Source organism: Procambarus clarkii, chromosome 39 (assembly GCF_040958095.1).
Source record: "Procambarus clarkii isolate CNS0578487 chromosome 39, FALCON_Pclarkii_2.0, whole genome shotgun sequence".
Classification (NCBI taxonomy): Eukaryota; Metazoa; Arthropoda; class Malacostraca; order Decapoda; family Cambaridae; genus Procambarus; species Procambarus clarkii.
In genome coordinates, this window is record NC_091188.1 from 23566545 (window position 1) to 23593205 (window position 26661).

Genomic DNA, 26661 nt, shown 5'->3' on the forward strand with positions numbered 1-26661 from the left:
TAGATTAAACTGATACCAAGAACTAGTGTCCTATGGATCTTAGTGAAACTGTATTATTTATGTAAAGGGAATCAAATTAGCCTGCAAAAATGGTGGGTTCAAGTGATAGGATACAATTAAGTTCTAGCACCTATAATCCGACGCTGGTTCATTCGTCAGAAAGAAATGTAAATGCATAAATTTATATCTCAGTTCATATATAAATCAAATAGAAAATTGTTAGTAAATAATGTGATTTCCTAAAAGGCAGGTAAATGGTGATTTAAGAGGAAATCATTCATGTAACAAAATATTAGTGTATCTAATACTACATTACTAGAAATCAAGTCAGCTTAGCTGTAAATTCTAGAAAGGCGTAATTTGTAGTCACGACCCACCGATGAAGTGTTGCTTAAAGCAAATTGTTGTACGTGCAGGTAGAGAAGCCTAATACCCCGGTTGTTATGAATCCGGAGCTGGAAGGCAATTACATTGAAGAATTCCACTAATATATATATATATATACATATATATATATATATATATATATATATATATATATATATATATATATATATATATACATATATATATACATATATATATATATATATATATATATATATGTATATATATATATAATGTATATATATATACATATATATATATACATTCGAGGAAAAGGTAACCTAGGTAACCTAACTAACCTAGGTACGACATATATATATATATATATATATATATATATATATATATATATATATATATATATATATATATATATGTCGTACCTAGTAGCCAGAACTCACTTCTGAGCCTACTATGCAAGGCCCGATTTGCCTAATAAGCCAAGTTTTCATGAATTAATTGCTTTTCGACTACCTAACCTACCTAACCTAACCTAACCTAACTTTTTCGGCTACCTAACCAAACCTAACCTATAAAGATAGGTTAGGTTAGGTTAGGTAGGGTTGGTTAGGTTCGGTCATATATCTACTTTAATTTTAACTCCAATAAAAAAAAATTGACCTCTTACATAATGATATGGGTTGCTTTATCATTTCATAAGAAAAAAATTAGAGAAAATATATTAATTCATGAAAACTTGGCTTATTAGGCAAATCGGGCCTTGCATTGTAGGCTGAAAAGTGAGTTCTGGCTACTAGGTACGACATATATATATATAAATATATATATATATATATATATATATATATATATATATATATATATATATAAATTTATATATATATATATGTCGTACCTAATAGCCAGAACGCACTTCTCAGCCTACTATTCAAGGCCCGATTTGCCTAATAAGCCAAGTTTTCATGAATTAATGTTTTTTCGTATACCTAACCTACCTAACCTAACCTAACCTAGCTTTTTTTGGCTACCTAACCTAACCTTACCTATAAATATAGGTTAGGTTAGGTTAGGTAGGGTTGGTTAGGTTCGGTCATATATCTACGTTAATTTTAACTCCAATAAAAAAAAATTGACCTCATACATAGAGAAAAGGGTTGCTTTATCATTTCATAAGAAAAAAATTATAGTAAATATATTAATTCAGGAAAACTTGGCTTATTAGGCAAATCGGGCCTTGAATAGTAGGCTGAGAAGTGAGTTCTGGCTACTAGGTACGACATATATATATATATATATATATATATATATATATATATATATATATATATATATATATAAATATATATATATATATATATATATATATATATATATATATATATATAAATATATATATATATATATATATATATATAAATATATATATATATAAATATATATATATATATATATATATATATATATATATATATATATATATATATATATATATATATATATATATATATATATATATATATATATATATGTCGTACCTAGTAGCCAGAACGCACTTCTCAGCCAACTATGCAAGGCCCGATTTGCCTAATAAGCCAAGTTTTCCTGAATTAATATAATTTCTCTAATTTTTTTCATATGAAATGATGAAGCTACCCAAATTCATTATATATGAGGTCAATTTTTTTTAATTGGAGGTAAAATTAACTTAGATATATGACCGAACCTAACCAACCCTACCTAACCTAACCTAACCTATCTTTATAGGTTAGGTTAGGTTAGGTAGCCGAAAAAGTTAGGTTAGGTTAGGTTAGGTAGGTTAGGTAGTCGAAAAACAATTAATTCATGAAAACTTGGCTTATTAGGCAAATCGGGCCTTGCATAGTAGGGTGAGAAGTGCGTTCTGGCTACTAGGTACGACATATATATATATATATATATATATATATATATATATATATATATATATATATATATATATATATATATATATATATATATATATATATATATATATATGTCGTACCTAGTAGCCAGAACGCACTTCTCGGCCTACTATGCAAGGCCCAATTTGCCTAATGAGCTAAGTTTTCATGAATTAATTGGTTTTCGACTACCTAACCTACCTAACCTAACCTAACCTTAACTTTTTTGGCTACCTAACCTAATCTAACCTATAAAGATAGGTTAGGTTAGGTTAGGTAGGGTTGGTTAGATTCGGTCATATATCTACGTTAATTTTAACTCCAATAAAAAAAAAATGACCTCATACATAATGAAATGGGTAGCTTTATCATTTCATAAGAAAAAAAATTGAGAAAATAAGAAAATATATTAATTTTTGAAAACTTGGCTTATTAGGCAAATTGGGCCTTGCATAGTAGGCTGAGTAGTGCGTTCTGGCTACTAGGTACGACATATATATATATATATATATATATATATATATATATATATATATATATATATATATATATATATGGGAAGCTGCCTTTTCTAGATGTAACAGTCATGGAAAAGGGCGGAGGTTTCCACACTGCAGTCTACACTAAGGAAACAAACATAGGAATGTGCCTAAATGCCAACAGCGACTGCCCTGACAGGTACAAGAGGAGTGTTGTTAACGCATACGTCGACCGTGCTCTCAGCCACAGCTCAGAATGGAAGCAAGTCGACGAAGAACTCTGTAGGGTAAGGCAGGTCCTAGTCAATAACGGCTTCTCCAATGGTTTCATCGAAGACATCATAAGAAGGAAAGTGAAAAGCCATGCAACCTCTGAAGAGACAACTAACACAACACCTATACCCCCTATTAGACTATTTTACAGGAACTTCTTTTCCACAGCTCATAAAACGGAGGAAAGGGTCCTGAAAGATATTGTTAATAGAAACGTTATCCCTACAGACAAAAATCAGAGGATACAACTGACGATTTACTATAAAACCAGAAAAACGGCCAGCCTACTCATGAGAAACTCTCCAGACACAAAACAGAACGCTTTAAAAGAGACTAACGTCGTCTATGCCTTCAAATGCCCACTTGGGGAGCTGTAAGCTCCAAAAAACCCAGTATATAGGCAAGACAACAACATCTCTTTCTAGGCGTTTAACGATGCATAAGCAACAGGGCTCCATTAAGGAACATATAATCTCTTCCCATAACCAAACCATCGCCAGAGAAATCCTAGTAAACAACACAGAAATCATCGATAGATACAGCGATAGCAGGCGGCTTGACGTTTGCGAGGCACTACACATCAAGAAGTCAACACCAGCAATCAACAGCCAATTATTGCACAACTATATTCTACCCACCTCAAGACTCCGCTCCAATATAGAAGCATCAAGAAATATGGACCAATAGGCTTTCTACAAACACTTCTATTCAATACCCATTGTTTCTGTTCTGTCTTGTGTTGATACTTTTAATACCCTATTAATATCCCCTCTTGTTCTGTCTTGTGTTAATGCCACATCACCCCTCCCACCTCACTCAAATGTAGATATAAAATCAGAGATACGTAAGTTCTAATCAGTTGTGTATTTGTGAAGTCTTTGAAAATGTAATAAGTTTTACGAAACGCGCCCGTGTCGCGTCAGACTAGAAATAAAAATGAATTTTGGAGAAGTGATTTTTGATTTACCTCAAACAGTGAAGCGTAATGTACGAAAGATTGAGAAAATTCGTGTTAGAATTATTAATCTTACTTTTTCGGTCATATTTAATAATATATATATATATATATATATATATATATATATATATATATATATATATATATATATATATATATATATATATGTCGTACCTAGTAGCCAGAACTCACTTCTCAGCCTACTATGCAAGGCCCGATTTGCCTAATAAGCCAAGTTTTCATGAATTAATGTTTTTTCGTCTACCTAACCTACCTAACCTAACCTAACCTAGCTTTTTTTGGCTACCTAACCTAACCTTACCTATATATATAGGTTAGGTTAGGTTAGGTAGGGTTGGTTAGGTTCGGTCATATATCTACGTTAATTTTAACTCCAATAAAAAAAAATTGACCTCATACATAGTGAAAAGGGTAGCTTTATCATTTCATAAGAAAAAAATTATAGTAAATAAATTAATTCAGGAAAACTTGGCTTATTAGGCAAATCGGGCCTTGATTAGTAGGCTGAGAAGTGAGTTCTGGCTACTAGGTACGACATATATATATATATATATATATATATATATATATATATATATATATATATATATATATATATATATATATATATATATATGTCGTACCTAGTAGCCAGAACGCACTTCTCAGCCTACTATGCAAGGCCCGATTTGCCTATTAAGCCAAGTTTTGATGAAATAATTGTTTTTTGACTACCTAACCTACATAACCTAACCTAACCTAACTTTTTCGGCTTCCTAACCTAACCTAATTTGTAAAGATAGGTTAGGTTAGGTTAGGTAGGGTTGATTAGGTTCGGTCATATATCTACGTTAATTTTAACTCCAATAAAAAATAATTGACCTCATATATAATGAAATGGGTAGCTTTATCATTTCAAAAGAAAAAAATTTGAGAAAATATATTATTTCAGGAAAACTTGGCTTATTAGGCAAATCGGGCCTTGCATAGTAGGCCGAGAAGTGCATTCTGGCTACTAGGTACGACAAATATATATATATATATATATATATATATTTCTCAAAAAAATTTGAGAAAATATATTAATTCAGGAAAACTTAGCCAAGTTTTCCTGAATTAATATATTTTCTCAAATTTTTTTCTTATGAAAAGATAAAGCTACCCATTTCATTATGTATGAGGTCAATTTTTTGTTTATTGTAGTTAAAATTAATGTAGATATATGACCGAACCTAACCAACCCTACCTAACCTAACCTAACCTATCTTTATAGGTTAGGTTAGGTTAGGTAGCCAAAAAAGTTAGGTTAGGTAGGTTAGGTCATCGAAAAACAATTAATTCATGAAAACTTGGCTTAATAGGCAAATCGGGCCTTGCATAGTAGGCTGAGAAGTGAGTTCTGGCTACTAGGTACGACATATATATATATATATATATATATATATATATATATATATATATATATATATATATATATATATATATATATATATATATATATATATATATATATATATATATGTCGTACCTAGTAGCCAGAACTCACTTCTCAGCCTACTATGCAAGGCCCGATTTGCCTAATAAGCCAAGTTTTCATGAATTAATTGTTTTTCGATGACCTAACCTACCTAACCTAACTTTTTTGGCTACCTAACCTAACCTAACCTATAAAGATAGGTTAGGTTAGGTTAGGTAGGGTTGGTTAGGTTCGGTCATATATCTACATTAATTTTAACTACAATAAACAAAAAATTGACCTCATACATAATGAAATGGGTAGCTTTATCTTTTCATAAGAAAAAAATTTGAGAAAATATATTAATTCAGGAAAACTTGGCTAAGTTTTCCTGAATTAATATATTTTCTCAAATTTTTTTCTTATGAAAAGATAAAGCTACCCATTTCATTATGTATGAGGTCAATTTTTTTTTTAGTGTAGTTAAAATTAATGTAGATATATGACCGAACCTAACCAACCCTACCTAACCTAACCTAACCTATCTTTATAGGTTAGGTTAGGTTAGGTAGCCAAAAAAGTTAGGTTAGGTTAGGTTAGGTAGGTTAGGTCGTCGAAAAACAATTAATTCATTAATTGTTTTTCTATCAATTAATATATATATATATATATATATATATATATATATATATATATATATATATATATATATATATATATATATATATATGTCGTACCTAGTAGCCAGAACTCCCTTCTCAGCCTACTATTCAAGGCCCGATTTGCCTAATAAGCCAAGTTTTCCTGAATTAATATATTTACTATGATTTTTTTCTTATGAAATGATAAAGCAACCCTTTTCCCTATGTATGAGGTCAATTTTTTTTTATTGGAGTTAAAATTAACGTAGATATATGACCGAACCTAACCAACCCTACCTAACCTAACCTAACCTATATTTATAGGTAAGGTTAGGTTAGGTAGCCAAAAAAAGCTAGGTTAGGTTAGGTTAGGTAGGTTAGGTAGACGAAAAAACATTAATTCATGAAAACTTGGCTTATTAGGCAAATCGGGCTTTGAATAGTAGGCTGAGAAGTGCGTTCTGGCTATTAGGTACGACATATATATATATATATATATATATATATGTCGTACCTAGTAGCCAGAACGCACTTCTCGGCCTACTATGCAAGGCCCGATTTGCCTAATAAGCAAAGTTTTCCTGAATTAATATATTTTCTCAAATTTTTTTCTTATGAAATGATAAAGCTACCCATTTCATTACGTATGAGGTAAATTTTTTTTTATTGGATTTAAAATTAACGTAGATATATGACCGAACCTAATCAACCCTACCTAACCTAACCTAACCTATCTTTATAAGTTAGGTTAGGTTAGGTAGCCTAAAAAGTTAGGTTAGGTTAGGTTAGGTAGGTTAGGTAGCCGAAAAAACATTAATTCATGAAAACTTGGCTTATTAGGCAAATCGGGCCTTGTATAGTAGGCTGAGAACTGTGTTCTGGCTACTAGGTACAACATATATATATATATATATATATATATATATATATATATATATATATATATATATATATATATATATATATATATATGTCGTACCTAGTAGCCAGAACTCACTTCTCAGCCTACTATGCAAGGCCCGATTTGCCTAATAAGCCAAGTTTTCATGAATTAATTGTTTTTCGATGACCTAACCTACCTAACCTAACTTTTTTGGCTACCTAACCTAACCTAACCTATAAAGATAGGTTAGGTTAGGTTAGGTAGGGTTGGTTAGGTTCGGTCATATATCTACATTAATTTTAACTACAATAAAAAAAATTGACCTCATACATAATGAAATGGGTAGCTTTATCTTTTCATAAGAAAAAAATTTGAGAAAATATATTAATTCAGGAAAACTTGGCTAAGTTTTCCTGAATTAATATATTTTCTCAAATTTTTTTCTTATGAAAAGATTAAGCTACCCATTTCATTATGTATGAGGTCAATTTTTTTTTTTAGTGTAGTTAAAATTAATGTAGATATATGACCGAACCTAACCAACCCTACCTAACCTAACCTAACCTATCTTTATAGGTTAGGTTAGGTTAGGTAGCCAAAAAAGTTAGGTTAGGTTAGGTTAGGTAGGTTAGGTCGTCGAAAAACAATTAATTCATTAATTGTTTTTCTATCAATTAATATATATATATATATATATATATATATATATATATATATATATATATATATATATATATATATATATATATATATATATATATATATATATATATATATATATATATATATATATATATATATATAGTAGGCTGAGAAGTGCGTTCTGGCTACTAGGTACGACATATATATATATATATATATATATATATATATATATATATATATATATATATATATATATATGTCGTACCTAATAGCCAGAACGCACTTCTCAGCCTACTATTCAAGGCCCGATTTGCCTAATAAGCCAAGTTTTCATGAATTAATGTTTTTTCGTCTACCTAACCTACCTAACCTAACCTAACCTAGCTTTTTTTGGCTACCTAACCTAACCTTACCTATAAATATAGGTTAGGTTAGGTTAGGTAGGGTTGGTTAGGTTCGGTCATATATCTACGTTAATTTTAACTCTAATAAAAAAAAATTGACCTCATACATAGAGAAAAGGGTTGCTTTATCATTTCATAAGAAAAAAATTATAGTAAATATATTAATTCAGGAAAACTTGGCTTATTAGGCAAATCGGGCCTTGAATAGTAGGCTGAGAAGTGAGTTCTGGCTACTAGGTACGACATATATATATATATGCGAACAAGCCTGAATGGTCCCCAGGACAATATGCAACTGAAAACTCACACCCCAGAAGTGACTCGAACCCATACTCCCAGGAGCCACGCAACTGGTATGTACAAGACGCCTTAATCCACTTGACCATCACGACCGGACATAATGAGGTGATAGCCGAGGCTATTTGAACCACCCCACCGCCGGCACTCGGATAGTAATCTTGGGCATAGCATTTTTACCAAATCACCTCATTCTTTGGGGCACACGTGAGGAACACAAATGCGAACAAGCCTGAATGGTCCCCAGGACAATATGCAACTGAAAACTCACACCCCAGAAGTGACTCGAACCCATACTCCCAGGAGCCACGCAACTGGTATGTACAAGACGCCTATTAAGGCGTCTTGTACATACCAGTTGCGTGGCTCCTGGGAGTATGGGTTCGAGTCACTTCTGGGGTGTGAGTTTTCAGTTGCATATTGTCCTGGGGACCATTCAGGCTTGTTCGCATTTGTGTTCCTCACGTGTGCCCCAAAGAATGAGGTGATTTGGTAAAAATGCTATGCCCAAGATTACTATCCGAGTGCCGGCGGTGGGGTGGTTCAAATAGCCTCGGCTATCACCTCATTATGTCCGGTCGTGATGGTCAAGTGGATTAAGGCGTCTTGTACATACCAGTTGCGTGGCTCCTGGGAGTATGGGTTCGAGTCACTTCTGGGGTGTGAGTTTTCAGTTATATATATATATATATATATATATATTGTGACGGTGTTCCCCCTCTTATATTTCTCCCACGCCTGCAGTAAGAGTCATGTCCACCTTACCCAAGCGTTCTCTAAGTCGCAGGCATCAATTTGATATATGTGGGAGAGTGGAGTGTTCTCGGAGAGCCGAGAAATTTGTGAATCAGTAATATTTTGGCCTGTGGTTTAGGCCCTTTAGGAATCCAAGATGGCGCTGGCTCTCCTGTTTCCCCGCCAAAACGGTGTGACGTCAGTGACACCGGATTGGTCACCGACAGCAATGTCGCACCGGGAGCCAATGAGAACTTCCCGTGGCGAAAGTGACGTCACGAAAGGGAGGGGGTCTGGGCAGCGCGCCGCGTTGGCGCCAGCAGTCAGACACGACACGTCAAGGAGGTTGGACATGCGACGATTGGTCCTGTCAGTTTGACAGTTGTTTCCCGCTCCCGTGGATTTACGCGTCACCTGAAGTCTGCCAGTACTCTGTGAGGTCTTCCCTAGTTCATGTGTTGAACCAGAGAGGGAATCGACGGTTATTGAGCAACAAGTGCTCCAGGACAGGTACTGTGCAAGAAGAAGTGAAGTCTGTGCAGTGACGTAGGCGACGTCTGAGGCAGTTCACCCATTTGTTATGGCGTAGTGGCTGACCAGAGCCACTGGGTTGCCGAGGAAGAAGAGGACTAGCTGGGAATCCGGACGACTGCAGCCGAGACGTAGGCGGCAGCCACAGCTGGGAGAAGTCGACGGCCAGGAGACCGACTCCAACCCTTCAGGAAGTCAAGGAGGAGCACGGACCTGCAGGGAAGAAGGCACGGAGACGAAGCGCTAAACGGTGGGACGGCGAGTGGTTCCTGTAGGACACGACAACGTGTGTGTGGGGGCGTTCCCGACACCAGGACCAGGAGCTACAACTCAACTCTCATCGGAGGATAGGTTGAAGTAGGTGTTTCTAGTTTCCCTCCCCATTCCCCTTTAGTCAGCTATAGTTTGCGGCTATATTATTCAGCCTGAGGATTTTGTATGTCATGAGCAAGTCTCACCAATGTCACAGTAAGGCACCAGTGTGCAGGATAGTACTATCAAGAGTACTTATAATATTCATGTTTATTATTGGTGTGTACAGGCACCCGGAACAAGTGATAAATTTACTGTGTTTTGTATATCTTTCTAGAGACTTTGATGTGAGCATATAGTGAGAAATTATATATAATATTATGCCAGTATTTGGAAGTTAGGCCATGTGCCCAGTAACTATTTTATTTACCATTTATTGACGTTTGATTTATATACATTATATATGTCTATGTCCATGCAGTGATTAATCATTTGTGAGTACAGTGAATTATTGTGTTATCGCCCACGAAAGGAAGTACTGAAAACTCCAGTGTTAAATACTTCATAAAATATCATTGAATGAAGGGCAGTGTATAACCATTACAGTGAGTCATTGTCGCATCGATTATAGAAACGACTGTTTGAGCCCGAGTACAGTGCAGCTAAGTAATACGTGCTATTGTTGCAAATATCGAGTGTGCGAGTTTCTAGTAATAGTGGAGAACTTAAAGAAACAGCGCGCGTGACGCCAGGATAAACAAGCAATAAACTTTCGCGCGGAGCCAGGCGCTCAGCTGATCGTGACATTGACGAGAGGGGGAGGTGTTGCCACTTAGTGAGTGCATAATATTCGTGGGAACGACCGGCTCCAGCCAGGATCAGCTGATTTATATATTGATATGACCTTGTGACATCTTTCATGAATTTTAAGTAAAATACAAAATACTTGTGTGTTTATATCATCCCCTCCATTTATCTTGTGGCTATATTATACTGGAAAGCAAAGAGTGATAAAAAGTAAGTACCTGCCTGATTCCTGATCTATTGAGTGTGACCTTGCCAAGGCTACCACTAATTCAACCAGTCCACTGACGTGTTACTGGACACCGAAAACACCAGTTGGCGACCTTGAGGTTAATAGTAAAGCCCTATTGTTGGGGCGGGCCACACAACAGTTAAGTGAACAAGAAGTGTGTTCCCACTCCTTCTCAATCAGAGGCCGGTTGGGATTGACTGGGATACTCTCCTGGCGTGCAGTGGCGCCGAGAGGATTAGAGTGAAGACCCGCAGGGCTACGGTGAGTGACATTGAAAGATAACTGCTGTTCACCACCAGAGAGTGGAACTATTATACCATTACCCCAACAATATATATATTATATATATATATATATATATATATATATATATATATATATATATATATATATATATATGTTGTACCTAGTAGCCAGAACGTCGTACTCGGCCTACTACGCAAGGCCCGATTTGCCTAATAAGCCAAGTTTTTCTGAATTAATATATTTTCTCTAATTTTTTTCTTATGAAATGATAAAGCTACCCAATTCATTATGTATGAGGTCAATTTTTTTTATTGGAGTTAAAATTAACGTAGATATATGACCGAACCTAACCAACCCTATCTAACCTAACCTAACCTATCTTTATAGGTTAGGTTAGGTTAGGTAGCCGAAAAAGTTAGGTTAGGTTAGGTTAGGTATGTTAGGTAATCGAAAAAACATTATTTCACGAACCTTGGCTTATTAGGCAAATCGGGTCTTGCATAGTAGGTTGAGAAGTGAGTTCTGGCTACTAGGTACGACATATATATATATATATATATATATATATATATATATATATATATATATATATATATATATATATATATATATATATATATATATGTATATATATATGTATATATATATATATATATATATATAACTGAAAACTCACACCCCAGAAGTGACTCGAACCCATACTCCCAGAAGCAACGCAACTGGTATGTACAAGACGCCTTAATCCACTTGACCATCACGACCGGACATAATGAGGTGATAGCCGAGGCTATATGAACCACCCCACCGCCGGCACTCGGATAACTATCCGAGTGCCGGCGGTGGGGTGGTTCATATAGCCTCGGCTATCACCTCATTATGTCCGGTCGTGATGGTCAAGTGGATTAAGGCGTCTTGTACATACCAGTTGCGTTGCTTCTGGGAGTATGGGTTCGAGTCACTTCTGGGGTGTGAGTTTTCAGTTGCATATGTCCTGGGGACCATTCAGGCTTGTTCGCATATATATATATATATATATATATATATATATATATATATATATATATATATATATATATATATATATATATATATATATATGCAAACAAGCCTGAATGGTCCCCAGGACTATATACAACTGAAAACTCACACCCCAGAAGTGACTCGAACCCATACTCCCACAACTGGTATGTACAGGGACGCCTTAATCCGCTTGACCATCACGACCGGACATAAGGAAGTGATAGCCGAGGCTATATGAACCACTTCCCCGCCGGCACTCGGATGGTAATCTTGGGCATAGCATTTTATCAAATCACCTCATTCTTTGGGGCACACGTGAGGAACACAAATGCAAACAAGCCTGAATGGTCCCCAGGACTATATACAACTGAAAACTCACACCCCAGAAGTGACTCGAACCCATACTCCCACAACTGGTATGTACAGGGACGCCTTAATCCGCTTGACCATCACGACCGGACATAAGGAAGTGATAGCCGAGGCTATATGAACCACTTCCCCGCCGGCACTCGGATGGTAATCTTGGGCATAGCATTTTATCAAATCACCTCATTCTTTGGGGCACACGTGAGGAACACAAATGCAAACAAGCCTGAATGGTCCCCAGGACTATATACAACTGAAAACTCACACCCCAGAAGTGACTCGAACCCATACTCCCACAACTGGTATGTACAGGGACGCCTTAATCCGCTTGACCATCACGACCGGACATAAGGAAGTGATAGCCGAGGCTATATGAACCACTTCCCCGCCGGCACTCGGATGGTAATCTTGGGCATAGCATTTTATCAAATCACCTCATTCTTTGGGGCACACGTGAGGAACACAAATGCAAACAAGCCTGAATGGTCCCCAGGACTATATACAACTGAAAACTCACACCCCAGAAGTGACTCGAACCCATACTCCCACAACTGGTATGTACAGGGACGCCTTAATCCGCTTGACCATCACGACCGGACATAAGGAAGTGATAGCCGAGGCTATATGAACCACTTCCCCGCCGGCACTCGGATGGTAATCTTGGGCATAGCATTTTATCAAATCACCTCATTCTTTGGGGCACACGTGAGGAACACAAATGCAAACAAGCCTGAATGGTCCCCAGGACTATATACAACTGAAAACTCACACCCCAGAAGTGACTCGAACCCATACTCCCACAACTGGTATGTACAGGGACGCCTTAATCCGCTTGACCATCACGACCGGACATAAGGAAGTGATAGCCGAGGCTATATGAACCACTTCCCCGCCGGCACTCGGATGGTAATCTTGGGCATAGCATTTTATCAAATCACCTCATTCTTTGGGGCACACGTGAGGAACACAAATGCAAACAAGCCTGAATGGTCCCCAGGACTATATACAACTGAAAACTCACACCCCAGAAGTGACTCGAACCCATACTCCCACAACTGGTATGTACAGGGACGCCTTAATCCGCTTGACCATCACGACCGGACATAAGGAAGTGATAGCCGAGGCTATATGAACCACTTCCCCGCCGGCACTCGGATGGTAATCTTGGGCATAGCATTTTATCAAATCACCTCATTCTTTGGGGCACACGTGAGGAACACAAATGCAAACAAGCCTGAATGGTCCCCAGGACTATATACAACTGAAAACTCACACCCCAGAAGTGACTCGAACCCATACTCCCACAACTGGTATGTACAGGGACGCCTTAATCCGCTTGACCATCACGACCGGACATAAGGAAGTGATAGCCGAGGCTATATGAACCACTTCCCCGCCGGCACTCGGATGGTAATCTTGGGCATAGCATTTTATCAAATCACCTCATTCTTTGGGGCACACGTGAGGAACACAAATGCAAACAAGCCTGAATGGTCCCCAGGACTATATACAACTGAAAACTCACACCCCAGAAGTGACTCGAACCCATACTCCCACAACTGGTATGTACAGGGACGCCTTAATCCGCTTGACCATCACGACCGGACATAAGGAAGTGATAGCCGAGGCTATATGAACCACTTCCCCGCCGGCACTCGGATGGTAATCTTGGGCATAGCATTTTATCAAATCACCTCATTCTTTGGGGCACACGTGAGGAACACAAATGCAAACAAGCCTGAATGGTCCCCAGGACTATATACAACTGAAAACTCACACCCCAGAAGTGACTCGAACCCATACTCCCACAACTGGTATGTACAGGGACGCCTTAATCCGCTTGACCATCACGACCGGACATAAGGAAGTGATAGCCGAGGCTATATGAACCACTTCCCCGCCGGCACTCGGATGGTAATCTTGGGCATAGCATTTTATCAAATCACCTCATTCTTTGGGGCACACGTGAGGAACACAAATGCAAACAAGCCTGAATGGTCCCCAGGACTATATACAACTGAAAACTCACACCCCAGAAGTGACTCGAACCCATACTCCCACAACTGGTATGTACAGGGACGCCTTAATCCGCTTGACCATCACGACCGGACATAAGGAAGTGATAGCCGAGGCTATATGAACCACTTCCCCGCCGGCACTCGGATGGTAATCTTGGGCATAGCATGGCTATCACTTCCTTATGTCCGGTCGTGATGGTCAAGCGGATTAAGGCGTCCCTGTACATACCAGTTGTGGGAGTATGGGTTCGAGTCACTTCTGGGGTGTGAGTTTTCAGTTGTATATAGTCCTGGGGACCATTCAGGCTTGTTTGCATTTGTGTTCCTCACGTGTGCCCCAAAGAATGAGGTGATTTGATAAAATGCTATGCCCAAGATTACCATCCGAGTGCCGGCGGGGAAGTGGTTCATATAGCCTCGGCTATCACTTCCTTATGTCCGGTCGTGATGGTCAAGCGGATTAAGGCGTCCCTGTACATACCAGTTGTGGGAGTATGGGTTCGAGTCACTTCTGGGGTGTGAGTTTTCAGTTGTATATAGTCCTGGGGACCATTCAGGCTTGTTTGCATTTGTGTTCCTCACGTGTGCCCCAAAGAATGAGGTGATTTGATAAAATGCTATGCCCAAGATTACCATCCGAGTGCCGGCGGGGAAGTGGTTCATATAGCCTCGGCTATCACTTCCTTATGTCCGGTCGTGATGGTCAAGCGGATTAAGGCGTCCCTGTACATACCAGTTGTGGGAGTATGGGTTCGAGTCACTTCTGGGGTGTGAGTTTTCAGTTGTATATAGTCCTGGGGACCATTCAGGCTTGTTTGCATTTGTGTTCCTCACGTGTGCCCCAAAGAATGAGGTGATTTGATAAAATGCTATGCCCAAGATTACCATCCGAGTGCCGGCGGGGAAGTGGTTCATATAGCCTCGGCTATCACTTCCTTATGTCCGGTCGTGATGGTCAAGCGGATTAAGGCGTCCCTGTACATACCAGTTGTGGGAGTATGGGTTCGAGTCACTTCTGGGGTGTGAGTTTTCAGTTGTATATAGTCCTGGGGACCATTCAGGCTTGTTTGCATTTGTGTTCCTCACGTGTGCCCCAAAGAATGAGGTGATTTGATAAAATGCTATGCCCAAGATTACCATCCGAGTGCCGGCGGGGAAGTGGTTCATATAGCCTCGGCTATCACTTCCTTATGTCCGGTCGTGATGGTCAAGCGGATTAAGGCGTCCCTGTACATACCAGTTGTGGGAGTATGGGTTCGAGTCACTTCTGGGGTGTGAGTTTTCAGTTGTATATAGTCCTGGGGACCATTCAGGCTTGTTTGCATTTGTGTTCCTCACGTGTGCCCCAAAGAATGAGGTGATTTGATAAAATGCTATGCCCAAGATTACCATCCGAGTGCCGGCGGGGAAGTGGTTCATATAGCCTCGGCTATCACTTCCTTATGTCCGGTCGTGATGGTCAAGCGGATTAAGGCGTCCCTGTACATACCAGTTGTGGGAGTATGGGTTCGAGTCACTTCTGGGGTGTGAGTTTTCAGTTATATATATATATATATATATATACATATATATATACATATATATATATATACATATATATATATATATACATATATATATATATATATATATATACATATATATATATACATATATATATATATACATATATATATATACATATATATATACATATATATATATATATATATATATATATATATATATACATATATATATACATATATATATATATACATATATATATATATTGTCACGTGGAGGTGGTCCGGTCGGGGCTCTGCTAACACTTAGCTGCTAGGGGCTCAAAAGGCCGAAATACTCAACCCCTCCGACTCCCAGGATTCACCGGAGTCTCCTTGGTCACACAGGAGAGGACCAACAATGCCCACCTCCGCAGGTCTTTGCTTCCACCACAAAAGGGGGTGCCACTGATTCACCCTGGAAGCCCTTCAGTCAAACACGGGGAAACTGCTGTTAACAGTTCCGGCCTAGACCCGTGGGGGAGTGAAGGAAGACTCAGGCTTACCCTATAACCGTAACCTCCCTGAGTCTTGCCTGCCAGACAAAAAAGGTTGCAGGAACTCCTTTCCCGCCTGTCTTCTCTATCTTCTTCTTAGCAAGGTCGCCAGCTGGGTTATTATATCTGCGCCCCAGCAATGCAGTTCAGTGGGTGTATTATATATTGTTTGTAGCCAGAAGGTTGCTACTCCCATGGATCTGCTACTAGACTGTCGGCCCAGGGTACTCTCCCAGGAAGGTCTGTGTGGCTTTACCTCTCTCTAGCCACTACGTTAATAGTTGCCACCATTCAGGCACCGATACTGATTGGATAGCTAAGGGTACACTTTTATGTAAGTCTGTGCTGTCTTTACCACCCTCCAGGCAATAAGAACTGCTATAGAGAACGTAGTGTTCCCTAGGTGGTACTATGATAACCTTCGTGTATGCTCATAGAGAATTATCATAAATGGAGGCACACTTAAACACAGTGATAAAACGTGTGAATTTACTGATGCAAATTACATGAACACACACAAACACAAGTAATACATGAATATGGAAATATAGATAATAAGTCTGGAGATCGTCAGCGTCTTCTTCCACGACCTCCGACACTCCTTCAACTGGGCAGGAAGACAGGAGTCTCACACTCTCACAGGAGGGCCTCTTCACCACGTCGGCGCCTCTTCTTCACTGTCCTGCCATCCATACACAATGTCCCCTCTGACAGTCCTGGACACAAGCTGCCTTGCAGCCTATTCTACTATTAAAGTATTACAGTCCTGCTGCCACATACATAAGTAAATATTGTGGCCTAACTAGCCTACTCATACAAGGGGTAATGGGAGGGAAAATGATCTACCTTACATTCCTGGCTCACGACGCCTGTCCCTCGATGGTGTGAGGTTCCCACACTTCCTTGGGTCGATCCTTGACGATCCAGGACGTTCCACAGGTCCTCAGGTGTCGTGAAGCCTTCGCGTCGTCGCCGTTCCAATCCCTGAGATTCAGCTGCCCCAATCCTGGTTCATCGATGGGCGCTGAGGTAATCACTATTTTTCCCACACTCGCCCCTTCCACAAGGCGTTGCTCCTTGTCCTAGGCACGGTGTCGTCCTTCCAAGACCCTCAGTGGATGTGACCCTGTCACAGCTAGGCCTGCCCGCCGCACCTTCCAGACCTCACGTCCAGCGGCGCCGCCCCAGCGTCGTCGCCGACTATTTTCCAAGTTTGGCACTTCTCTGCTCAATGAACTTGGTTCCTTATTTGCTTCCCAGTGGCGCAGGGTCTCCAATAACTGATGGTGGGCTGCGATGGCTAGTCAATCCACTGAATAAGGCTTGTAGAGCCTCTAATCCTTGAGAGCAGACCGAGGCGCGTCCTGTCGCTTCCAAGGTCAGATCAACTCTCACGTTGGCGCCGCCCGGGGCACTCGGTGACGTCATGGCGGGCCCTGATTGGTCGCCCGCGACGCACGTCGGCCAATCCGCGATCGGCTAATGTCCCTTCCAAAAGGTCATATCTGCCGTAGGGGATACTGTTTCATTTTATATCAGGGCGCCAATTTCTCATTATTTACAACTTATAATGTAACCTCCTTCCATTAAATGGCAGCCGGTCTGGTCGCCACATATGTCAATAGACTCCCTGAATCTCAGACAATCAGTAGGGAGAGCTGATATGACTCTTTAAGCCGACAAACGAAAGAAATAGGAGAGGGCACCGTAACATACCCCTCCCCTTAAAATAAGAGTCATATCGGAAGAGCGGCACTCAAGAGGGCAACCTATACTCTTGCTCCCTCCGTTCCTGAAGTGTCACTCCTCCAGTTGGTGACGTGGCTCATACCACCTTGCCAGTCACTTGCCTCATTGTATCTCCACCTCGCATAGGACCGGGTGTGATGGGTGTTCCCTGAACACCTACAAGAAATCCTCTCTCCGTGGCTACGAGTGTACTCCCACGGCTCGTTACCACTGTAAGATTCAGTGCATGCAGCCCCTCCACCGCGTCGTGCACTCCGAGATAGTCTTGCATTTCCACTGCGTCCTACAGGTACTCCATGTTTCCTCTCATGATCTCCTCTTCGCCAATCTTCTCTCTTCTCGGTTCCTCTTCTCCCATAGGTGCGTTGTCTCCTCACAGTGGCACTTGTAACCTGTACTCCATCCAGCAGCGTCCTCTCTTCCACACTAGGCTTTTGCGATGCCCCAATGCCCCTCTGGTTAGGCTGGCGCCTATCCTGGGTGTACCTATTCCCTGCTTTCTTCGTATTGCCTTTCCTATACCACTCGCTCCTTCGTTCCCGACGAACATCTTCACTCCTCCATGAGATTCTCTTCACTGCAGACGTCTTCTTCGGTTCGTGATTGGGCTCATCCACCTCCCTGTGGCTCACCTCACCACGGTGGTTCATCTTGCACCTACCACTATTCATCTGGCTGGCATAGGGTGCACTGCGTCGTGGCTCCTCCACTCTGCCCCTCACTGCCGTTCGCCCATCCACTGAGCTTACTTTATTCACGTTTCTGCGTGGAGGGAGTGCAGTCTGCAGCCTCTTCACCGCCCCAGGCGTTTGTACAGCTGCTCCTCGCCACTCCTCCACACGCATCATCAGGCTTAGTCGGAGGTCCCCGTCGGGGTTTTTCACAACCTCCGACGACCTCTCTGCACTCTCGCCCTCGTTGTCGTCGTCTCTGGCGACGTTTCCCCTGACGAAGTCGGCTTCCTCACTATCATCTGGAACGACCGATATCTCACCTGGCAGGGTTGTACCGCTGCTTGCAACATAGGCACTCCTGGCCCAGTCGGGTTGAATCCTGCCTCCTCCGAGGTCATTACCCAGCACCATCTGTACATGCTCTAGGGGTAATTTAGGGGCTACAGCTACTATAGCTTTCTCAACTCCGCAGTCGGCAATCAGCTGTACGTCGTGAAGTGGCAACCTATATTCCTCCCCCACACTGCGTATCCTCACCACTCCCACAGGTGAATCATTAAATTCCTTGGGGAGAATACTCCTGGTTACCATACTTATGTCAGCACCCGTATCTCGAAGAACGGCCACCTCCACTGGGTCTGACTTTCCAAACTTCACGTTGGCCTCGAAAACGAAGGGATGTTCACCCAACTTCATTTCCCAACCATTCACGTTGGGTCCACTATGATATGGGGTGTGAACAAACACTCTCTCCTCTTCCAACATTAATCCTACATTCCTTTGGTGCTCCTCACACTCGCGGGCATAATGTCCTCTCACGCCACAGTTGTAGCATCGGCTGCCTCCCCTGGGCGGCCACTCGCCAGTCCCTCGGGCGGCACCACTTGCAGACGTTCCCTGGGTCCTCCTTGGACTCCCTGCCGTCGTGTCCGGGACTGCAGCACTTGCTCCCGAGTTAGGTCCACTGCTCACAGCTTGGGGCTTCCTCCCCGCGTCTCTTGAGCTCTTGAACTGGGTTACCTCATTGGGTACACTACTCTTGGGAGAGTCCCCACCCGTCCTCGCTCCTCCTGAACTCCTAAAGTTCCCTCCCGACCTGGGGTAAGGCGAGTGTCTGGGTGGCCCCTCCCTCCTGAGATGTAGTGCCTCCTCCAGCATGTCGGCTCGGTCTGCTGCAGCCTTCAGATCCTTAATACCTGTTTCTCTCACCCTTACTCTCAACTCAGGATGGAGCACCGACATGAACTTCTCCATCACTATCAGTCGTTTGATATCATCCGCCGACTCCGCTTCCTCCGCCTTCAACCATCGTAGGAATTTCCGTTCCATATCCCTGGCGGTCTCGGCATAAGTCTTTCCCGACGCTCTTGTACACTCTCTGAACTGCTTCCGGTACATCTCCGGAGTCAGCCAGAATGAATGGAGAACCGCATTCTTAATCGCGTCATAACTAGTACACTCCTCTAGGTCCAGCATGTTATAGGCTTCCCGGGCCTCACCAGTCAACCTGCCCTGGACCAGAGCAGCCCAATCATCTTCCGGCCACTCCTTCAGAGTTGCTATCCGTTCAAAGTGTTCGAAGAACGCCTCAGCTTCTTGTGGTTCGAACGTAGGTAAGTCACGTTCCCTTACCTTGAGGTCATCCCGCCGTGCAGGTAGTGAGGGCAGACCCCGTTCAACGCGACGCAATTCGACTTCTTTCTTTGCCTTTATCTCCTCCAGTCGCAGTCGTCTCTCTCCTTCTTCTCGCTGCAGCCGAGCTTCTCGCTCCTCTCGCTGCAGCTCAGCCGCACGTTCCTCTCGCTGCAGCTCAGCCGCACGTTCCTCTCGCTGCCTTTGCGCTTCTCTCTCCTCTCGTCGCAGCTGGGCTTCCAGTTGCATCTTCATTATTTCCAGTTGCAGGCTCCTCTTACTACAGCTGGACCTTCCACTGCTCCCATGTTCACTGTGAATTCTCTCCACACTGGTAGGCGCTTGGGGTGGCTCTAGTCGGGACGGTTCACCTTGCGACGGCTCTCCTTGGGACGGCCCCTCTTGAGATGGCTCCTCTCCCGTCGCTTCCTCTCGAGCTGTGAGCTGTGCCATGATCTCTATCCTTCGCTCCGCTACCTTAGTCGTCCTCAACCTGATCCCAAAGTGGTTTGCCACTTGTTGGAGCTGGGCCTTGGTACACTCTTCCAAAATTCTCTCGTCCCTTGTGTCAATAAATTTCTTTACTTTGTCCTCCTCCATCTCTATATCATTGAGCATACACGACAGCACAGACAAGTTAGTAGGCACTAATTTCACCGTTTCAGTCCCTTAGCCGGTTGAGTAACAGTACCACTGAATTCACTGGCCACACTGTATTAGTACCCTGGCAACCTTGTCTTGAAATTTGGGCCACACTGTAGCTTGATCCACGCTTCCTGGCGAAGTTCCCAGTTCTTGGCTAGTGGGGTTCGAATCCTGGCGAGGTCGGCAGTTCTCTGTCACGTGGAGGTGGTCCGGTCGGGGCTCTGCTAACACTTAGCCGCTAGGGGCTCAAAAGGCCCAAATACTCAGCCCCTCCGACTCCCGGGATTCACCGGAGTCTCCTTGGTCACACAGGAGAGGACCAACAATGCCCACCTCCGCAGGTCTTTGCTTCCACCACAAAAGGGGGTGCCACTGATTCACCCTGGAAGCCCTTCAGTCAAACACGGGGAAACTGCTGTTAACAGTTCCGGCCTAGACCCGTGGGGGAGTGAAGGAAGACTCAGGCTTACCTTATAACCGTAACCTCCCTGAGTCTTGCCTGCCAGACAAAAAAGGTTGCAGGAACTCCTTTCCCGCCTGTCTTCTCTATCTTCTTCTTAGCAAGGTCGCCAGCTGGGTTATTATATCTGCGCCCCAGCAATGCAGTTCAGTGGGTGTATTATATATTGTTTGTAGCCAGAAGGTTGCTACTCCCATGGATCTGCTACTAGACTGTCGGCCCAGGGTACTCTCCCAGGAAGGTCTGTGTGGCTTTACCTCTCTCTAGCCACTACGTTAATAGTTGCCACCATTCAGGCACCGATACTGATCGGATAGCTAAGGGTACACTTTTATGTAAGTCTGTGCTGTCTTTACCACCCTCCAGGCAATAAGAACTGCTATAGAGAACGTAGTGTTCCCTAGGTGGTACTATGATAACCTTCGTGTATGCTCATAGAGAATTATCATAAATGGAGGCACACTTAAACACAGTGATAAAACGTGTGAATTTACTGATGCAAATTACATGAACACACACAAACACAAGTAATACATGAATATGGAAATATAGATAATAAGTCTGGAGATCGCCAGCCTCTTCTTCCACGACCTCCGACACTCCTTCAACTGGGCAGGAAGACAGGAGTCTCACACTCTCACAGGAGGGCCTCTTCACCACGTCGGCGCCTATTCTTCACTGTCCTGCCATCCATACACAATGTCCCCTCTGACAGTCCTGGACACAAGCTGCCTTGCAGCCTATTCTACTATTAAAGTATTACAGTCCTGCTGCCACATACATAAGTAAATATTGTGGCCTAACTAGCCTACTCATACAAGGGGTAATGGGAGGGAAAATGATCTACGTTACATTCCTGGCTCACGACGCCTCTCCCTCGATGGTGTGAGGTTCCCACACTTCCTTGGGTCGATCCTTGACGATCCAGGACGTTCCACAGGTCCTCAGGTATCGTGAAGCCTTTGCGTCGTCGCCGTTCCAATCCCTGAGATTCAGCTGCCCCAATCCTGGTTCATCGATGAGCGCTGAGCTAATCACTATTTTTCCCACACTCGCCCCTTCCACAAGGCATTGCTCCTTGTCCTAGGCACGGTGTCGTCCTTCCAAGACCCTCAGTGGATGTGACCCTGTCACAGCTAGGCCTGCCCGCCGCACCTTCCAGACCTCACGTCCAGCGGCGCCGCCCCAGCGTCGTCGCCGACTATTTTCCAAGTTTGGCACTTCTCTGCTCAATGAACTTGGTTCCTTATTTGCTTCCCAGAAGCGCAGGGTCTCCAATAACTGATGGTGGGCTGCGATGGCTAGTCAATCCACTGAATAAGGCTTGTAGAGCCTCTAATCCTTGAGAGCAGACCGAGGCGCGTCCTGTCGCTTCCAAGGTCAGATCAACTCTCATGTTGGCGCCGCCGGGGCACTCGGTGACGTCATGGCGGGCCCTGATTGGTCGCCCGCGACCCACGTCGGCCAATCCGCGATCGGCTAATGTCCCTTCCAAAAGGTCATATCTGCCGTAGGGGATACTGTTTCATTTTATATCAGGGTGCCAATTTCTCATTATTTCCAACTTATAATGTAACCTTCCATTAAATGGCAGCCGGTCTGGTCGCCACATATGTCAATAGACTCCCTGAACCTCAGACAATCAGTAGGGAGAGCTGATATGACTCTTTAAGCCGACAAACGAAAGAAATAGGAGAGGGCACCGTAACAATATACATATATATATACATATTTATATATACATATATATATATACATACATATATATATATATGCATATATATACACATATATATATATATATATATATATATATATATATATATATATATATATATATATATATATATATATATATATTTATTAGTATATTTTGGTAGCAGTCTTTCCTGTAGACATATATTATTAAAAATGACCGAAGAAGTAAGATTAATAATTCTAACACGAATTTTCTCGATCTTACTTACGTTTCTTTTCACTGTTGATGGTAATTCAAAAATCAATTCTCCAAAATTCATTTTGATTTCTAGTCTGACGCGACACTTGAGCGCGTTTCGTAAAACTTATTACATTTTCAAAGACTTTTGTTTACACACACATACACAACTTTAACTGAATAGAGCTTAAACATCTTCGAGTTTTTTATACCTCACCACTTGGTTTGGATATTGGCTGGGGCTTTGTGACCAGCCTGCATTGAGTGATTGGCCTTACCCCCTCGTGCTGCGGACTCAGTCGATTGGCCTGGAATTTTTGGGCTTTGTGGATTACCCTACCGTGGGCCGGACGCTGTTTGATATGCTGTGTTTCGACGATGCTGCCGTTTGTGGTGTGGAACTGTTGAATAAGCATAGGGCAGTGGTCAATCTTGCTACTGAGGAGGACTACTGGGTGTTTCTGCGCCGGTTTGATGGGCGACCGTTCCAGTTGCTGTGTGCTGCTGGGTCAGTTGTTGTCTTCAACCGAAGTGGCCCCTCTACCTTCGTCAGCATCCATGGCGCCTCTATCAAGTTTCCGGAGGTGTTGCTCCAGCGGTACTTTGGACAGCTTGGGAAGGTGGTGTCCATGTGGATGAATGATATCTCCTCTGGTCGCTTGATAGGCGTTCAGAATGGCATTTGAAAGCTAGAAATGCGGCTTCGGTCTGACATCCCATTGTCTGTCAAGCTGATGGGTTATTATATCCGTGAGTATTATGCCCGGCAGCTGTGGATGTGCTTCCGTTGTGGGATGTCGGGGCACCAGGCTGCTGAGTGCTTTGCAGGCATTTTCGATCAAATTAATCTCTTCCGTGTGAAGGATTTTCCTCCACTGGTAATTGACGAGGATTCCGCGGGTGTGGGAGTATCCGTGGATGCCGTACCTATGTAGGTGCTTACTGTTGAGAATGCAGCTGGTTGGGATCGACCACCGGCAGCTGTGCCGTTGTCGTCTGTGAGTTCTGTGTCAGCAGTGTGTGTTGCCGGCATAGGTGAGGTGCAGCGGGTCGATCCTTCCCCGCCTCCCACTTTTGTGGCAAGTGTGGACGCTTCTTCAGTGGATCCGGTTTAGACGTGCTTGCCTCTCCCTTCCGCTTCTGCGGCCGTAGTGGATGGTTCTCCTGTGGCTCCAGTCGTTGCTCTCCTCTTCTGCCTGTTGTGCTGGTGGGTTGTGGGGTCGATGCCTCTTGATGTGCCTGGCCTGGTTCCTCCTGTCGTCGCCGCCATTGAGCTTTTGCGTGTCCATGGCTTGTATGTCTGTGGTGCAGATTCCCAGAGTTTCTTCAGAATTGGATTCAGTGGCGGTGGACAGTTTGGATGATATGCGGCCAGACCCTAAGCTATCGAGTCGCTCTTCGACTGTTCTGCCCTCTGCGAGTCCCAACTGGGCGGATGTGGTGGAATTTGCTAGTTGCGTGTCCTCAAACGACGAGATGCCTGGGTCTGTTGGGGTAACTGATTGTGGTACTGCGGTTGCGTCGGTGGTGGTCGCGAAAGTACATGAGGCGGTTGCGAAAGCTGGTGTGTTGGGACTCCGTGGTGGTTCCTGAGTGCCCCTCTTCCGCCCTGGCTATCGGCTCCTAAGAGGAGGGGGTTGTTACCCCTGCTGTGTTAGATGCTGTGAGTAGGGACTTGGTGGTTGTGTTTAGAAAGGACGCTCGCCCTAAGACCTCCGTGGATGGGCTGCAGACGGACGTTCGCTGTGTGGGCTCTGTGCCCTTGTCGCCTGTGCTTCCGCTCCTTGTTCTCATCTAGGTGTACTTGCGGGGGTTGAGCTATGAGTCTTTAGTCCCGCCTCTAAACCGTCAATCTACTGGTGTACAGATTCCTGAGCTTTTCAAGCTCCATATATCATATCTACATTTAAAACTGTGTCAACCTCCACCACATCACTTCATAGTGCAATCCATTTACTAACTACTCTGACACTGAAAAAGTTCTTTCTAATGTCTCTGTGCTCATTTGGGTAATCAGCTTCCACCTGTGTCCCCTTGTGCGTGAACCACCCGTATTAAATAGTCCATCTTTGTCTATCAAAGTCAATTGCCCTGAGAATTTTTTATGTGTTGATCATGTCTCCCCGAGCTCTTATGTCTTCCAGCGAAGTGAGATGCGGTTCCGTCAGCCTTTCCTCGTAACTCATTCCTCTTTGTTCTGGGCTAGCCTAGTGGCATACCTCTGAACTTTTTCAAGTTTCGTCTTGTGCTTGACAAGGTATAGGCTCCATGCTGGGGCCGCATACTCCAGGATTGACCTTACATATGTGGAATACAAGATTCTGAAAGATTGATTCCTTACCACCTCGCCATGTTTCTGATGGCAGTTCTGATGTTAGCCAGCCTCACATACGACGCCGAATGTTATTCTTTTGCTGTGGGCTTCAGGAGCAACCCGTCCTCTTAAAAATTACGTCACTTTTGGCTCGTATGCGCGCTATGGCCTAATTTCGACGTAATTTGAAATGAAATCGACTCACAGAAGTGACGTTCTGTTCCGTTTTCTGTTTGAGTCGTCCTGCCTACGCGGAGAGGTTAGGAGAGGACACTTTAAATTAACGTTTTTCATAACGTTTTGAAACTTTATGAGAATTTCCTGCCCACCTAACCTATCAGAGGACCCTTAACCTACTGTTGTTGAAAAAAAATCCCAAATTTATTTTCATTTTTTTTTTATTTTTAAATTACGTCCAAATTCGGCCATACGGGCAAACGGCCAAAAGCGACGTTCTTTTTAAGAGGACAGGTTGTTAGGAGACAGGTATAGCTGATATCAAATCCTAGATATTTCTCTCTGTCCGTTTCGTGAAAGACTTCATCTCCCATTCAGTATCCTGTGTCTGGCCTTCTATTGCCTTCTCCTAGTTTCATTACCTTACATTTACTTGGGTTGAACTTTAGTAGCCGTTTGTTGGACCATTCATTCAGTCTGTCTAGGTCATCTTGTAGCCTCATACTATCTTTCTCTGTTTTAT